The sequence below is a fragment of the Triturus cristatus genome, chromosome 6 (assembly GCF_964204655.1).
Source record: "Triturus cristatus chromosome 6, aTriCri1.1, whole genome shotgun sequence".
Lineage (NCBI taxonomy): Eukaryota > Metazoa > Chordata > Amphibia > Caudata > Salamandridae > Triturus > Triturus cristatus.
In genome coordinates this window covers 1,880,178,784-1,880,183,885 of record NC_140589.1, presented here as the reverse complement: position 1 = coordinate 1,880,183,885, position 5,102 = coordinate 1,880,178,784, and positions in this window count along the sequence as shown.

The window sequence follows — 5,102 nt, the reverse complement described above, 5'->3', positions numbered from 1 at the left end:
TGATACAAGGGTAAGTGTCCCACATCATTTATAAAAAATAATGCTCCAAAAGGAGGACATTCCCAGGAACGACAAGGTTCTCTTTTGAGAGAACCTGACATATGGTTATGACATTTTTTTTTTGGGGAGAGTTTTTTTGTGGAGAGCTTTACATAGAGCGAACTAGACCCAAAGTATCAGAGCACTTTACATGAGTAACAGTTGTGTTACAGATGGACACATTCATTTTTATTTATTTTTTTGGCACAAGAGATTAAGTGATTTGCCCAGAATCACAGGACGTTGAGCATCCCTGCCGCCCAAGCCGCTTCACCACATCCTCTCCCCACTATCTCTTGGCTGAAAACGATTTGCCACCTAAGTTTGTAATATAATGCCTACTGGTAGAAACTGTATTTTTACCTGCTTTCCCTGACCTCATTCCATAATCAGTTAAACGTTCAGACGCCAAGGAGTGGTAGTTAGCACTAGCTCCAGCACTATATAGCAATCATGTTGAGTGGGATGTCATGAAATCCCATTAAAATCATTTGTGCAATCCCAGAGACAGTACCCAATTAAGCATGAACCAAAAAAACATGTTAGGGAAATCCTAGAACAACTTGAGTTCCAGGGTGTAATAGAAAATTACACCTCACCCATAAATAAACCCTTTTTTGACCAGACAATCCATACCGTGTAGTCTTAGACAGACACTTCCCCATGCACATTTGCAGCACAAAATGCACATAGTGTTGCACTATAAATTACATTGTGTGGAAGAAATACCAAACAAAACTAGATATCTCAATCCAAGTAAAACTGTTCTATGACTTGATCAAACCTAATTTTTCAATCAACAAATTGGACACAGGTACACACAAACATTTTACTTTCCGTACAAGCTGATATGATACTTTTCAAACATTTGCACACAAGTGTAAACACAACAAACGTGGTGATCTACATAGTCGTTGAACCCACCGGGTACAGCTATATAACTTTCAATGAAGGTGATAAGGTACCTATAGCATGCAAATCACTTATGTACTCAAACTCAAAAATGCATTTTGGACCCTCTGAAAAAAATCTCATAGCGGTACAGGCTGCTGCATTGAGCATGAGACCCCTGGTGAACTCATAAAGGCTTGCCTATTGGGTTTTTTCTTTCCCCATCAGGGGATTATTTTGAGACAACAGCCCCAGCAGTTAGGCTTGAACATATATTCCTCATCACAGCACTCTCCTTTTTTTCACCCAAACCGCTTTGATGCTCTCTCAGGACTTACTGAAATCAATGAGCTGTTCAAACAATCTGGACAGCCAGTCGAGTAGAGAAGAGTGGTAGTGGTTGAGAAGACAAGTAGTGCCCCCCAGATCACGATACACCTCAATTCCCTGAAGTGCACATGCTTCTGAATTAATATCGCCACTCTCCTCACATATGTGCTGTATCCAGCAATGTACCTATACACCCCCCAGTTACCAATCAAAGACATTTTCACAGAGGGTGCCAAGTGAGTTTCATGTAGGAAGGCAATGTTCACCTGATGATGCTACATATAGTTGGTGACTAGCTTACATTTGTGAACATTATTGATGGCCCTAACATTCCACGTCATGAGGACCACATTTGCTTCAGATTGTACCCTGTTTGACATGTGTTAAATCTTGAAAGTAAATTTTGTCTGCTCTAAGCTACCCAATCTGCACGGCATTTGACTATACCATTTAATCCATATCGTCATGTGTGGTTTGAAAACCCAACATCCCCCCCACCTCACATCCCCCATACCCAACTGACGGGGAAGAACCCAACCCACATTGCAAAAGTCAAAATGCAACTTACCAAAAAACAATAATCTATATTCTAACATTACAAAAATGTGCATCCGCACTTAGGGAGTGGCAAGGTCATGCCGGTTCCACCACATGTTGCGCAAAAGCATCATGAAGTATGTGAAGAGTCCAATCCCAGGGGAGATGCCAACTGCCCCTCATATTTATTGAGCAGTGAACTAGGCCAACCAGTGCAACTAACACCACACACAGGCTTATCTGACCATTAAGGAGTAATCTGCTACCTAATTAGCCGTAAACAGATCCGCACTGGCATCTTAGTCTGGAATATTCTGTGATAGAGGTGACGGGGAACTGCGCTGCTGCCCAGTCTTAGAGTAGAACTGACAAAAATCCTGGGCCTCATGAGGGGAGTCAAATATTCTGGAACAGCCTTCTATGTCCACCGTCAGCCACTCAGGAAAGAGCATGCTGTATCACAACCTCAGTTTCCAGAGGTTTGCCTTCACCCCTCCAGACTTTTGCCTTGCCTCCTGAACCATGGCGGTGATGTTTGGGTATAGAGAAATGGACAATTGTTGCCAGTTCATTTTGCCCTTCTCACAAGCCATTCTGAGGGCAGCGTCCCTGTCCGTGAAATTGAGCAAACGGGCTATGATGGGTCTCGGAGGACAGCCCGGATTTGGCTGCGGACCAAGAATCCGGTGTGCACGCTCCACTATAAAGGTAGTGGTGAAGATTTCAATCCCAAATAGGTCCTTAAGTAGTGTTTCCATGAACTGGTCCAGACTTCCTGTGTTTGTGGGCTCGGGCACACCCATTTTTTGTATATTATTTTGCAGCCCCCGTGCCTCAGAGTCCTCATTCTTAATTGCCACTGTTTTAAGAAGGTTCTCCATACAGTCCATCTTTTTGGCTGTCTGGGCGGTACCATCATCCAGGTCTGAGATGCTGCCCTCATCTGTATTTAGGCGGCCTTCATAATTATCAAGCCGAGTCCCCATGGCATCCAAACTTCTGTCCAATGTGTCAAATCGAGTATCCAGCACCCTGAAACCTGTCCTGAGTTCCGTCAGCACTATGTCTGACCTGACAGCACCAGGCACAGGTGTGACAGCTGCCTCCGCCATGCTTCCTCGTTGGGCTGTCGTGCTAGTAGGTGGTGGTTTAAAAGGGAGGGTGCTCTGCTTGGGGTCCCTCTGCCTCATACCACAGGCCAGGGGAACAGTCTGACCAGCCATGTAGACCTTCCCCTCCCACACTAACGTCTCCGTGCTTGCAAATCTGCTGGGCAAGCCATCAAGACCTATCACAGTCTGGGCTTCACCGCCTTATTTTCATAAATTGTGGGGGTATTTCACTGGCTTCAGTTGCCACGTTGTGCAGTGCAATGCGGCAGTGGTCCTGTAGTGTGGCTGCTGGGGTAGGACCAAGGGAGGGAGCCTGTATCTGTGACCCAAAGGCCCCAGCCTGACAGCCGGTTCCAGGTTCGTTCGTGGCCCCTATCACTGCAGGGCCTCAGGGGAGTGCCTGCTAGACTAGCGAAATCAAAGGCTCACTCATTCCAGTTACCCCCCTCAGCCACTCCTTACCTCGCTTTATGCTAGTGCCATCCAATTCACTAGGAGCCCGGGTGTGGCGCAGCTTCCATTAAATTGAGGCACTGGCCTCATTCATGGCTGCAGGTCACGACCATGTCGATGACGTTCCAAGGTGCTGATCCACACTGCGACAAGCCAGCACCACAGATCTCACTCTGATCACGTCTGCGCCCCCTCATATGCCTGTGACGAGGCAGATGATCTTGTTCAGAGCCCCTGGGTGGGATAATCAGCAATGGTTGATGGTGGAGCATCAAGCCAGTGCGGCCATATCGGTTGGCAGCTTTGCCACGCACCCTGTCTCCGGGAAACTTGGTGTAGGGATGACATTGTGTTGGACTGTTATATCTCTTTTACTGTCCCTGCAATACCTTCTCTGGCAGAGAGGGCTTAAGGAGGGAAGGTGTTGTTAATCTCTGTAAAATATGTGTCCATAAAAGCCCTTGGCGTAGGCTCTTCAACCTGGTACCAATAAATCATGATCTCCAATTTGATGCAGGTTAAGATACTAGTGGTGAATTGGTATTATAACATCTTTGATCAAAATTCCTGTCATGTCATTGAAGCCCTGCAGGCTGAAATTATTACAATCTTTGGGAAGGGGCAGCTATAGGGTATCTTTTGGGTCAGGGATTTTAACTGCACTACCTGAGGAAATACTGCCCAATGAGTCTGTGGGCTGTTGGACAGAGAGGGTCAGCATTTGCCGCACTTTACTCACACACTGCAAGGCCAGGCCCAAAATTCCATCATCATTGTGAATGACCTAGGCCTTATTAATATCTTGGCCTGTAGTTCCTCACCCCAGTGTCCCTCATATGTCGGAGGTGGGAAGGAAAGTTTTATTGATTACATGCTTATTTCAAGCAAGTTCTTGCCGCTTGTCAACAACTTCGAGGTGGAACCTAATAATGCTAGTAATCACAGCTCCCTCACAGTTTCTTTCAGTATACCAGCCCAGCTAGGGAAAGGTGATGGTTGCCTGATTCACTATAATCCTAATAAAGGAGTAAGATTAAACTTGGGTAAAATAAACCCTCCCCAATTTGAGGAAGAAACTGTCATAGCAAATTATCAACTGATTTTGAGTTGTCTACAACAAAATTCTTCCTCAGAGATTGTTGTTTGGCAACTTGAGTTGATCTGTGCAAATGTAGCTAAGAGATTAACTAGACTGGTCCAGCGAAGATAAGCCACCGTGATTTAACATCGAATGCTCGAGGGCTCAAAAGAACCTTAAAATGGTGCTTCATGCTAGCCCTTGTGACAGAAATCAAATTAAAAGCACAAGGTAAACATATAAAACTACCTTTAGCCAAAGAAAAAGAGAACTAAGGAGATTGGCATAGGACGCCCTGGAGAGAGCTAGCTCCCTCAAAGACACTAAAAACATTTGTGGCATTATTAGTCACCCTTTATTTACAGACAATGTGAGGCAGATAGATTCCCTGATTTTGGGGATGTTTGGGAATTCCCCTTCTCAGCCATATTTAACCGGAACTGCCTCCAGTTAGGGGAGAATAAGGGGACCTGACTTTAGATCTATGCACGGCCTCCCAATTAAGCTTATCCAGCTCAGTATCCGAGGTTGAGGAGGCTTTAGCGCAGGGAATATGCATGAAAGCCCCAGGCCCTGACAGGGTTCAACTTCATTTGTTCAAAAGAAATCCCAACATTTGGGCACCTCTATTGACTAACTTCTTTAAAGCAATGGTGATTGGC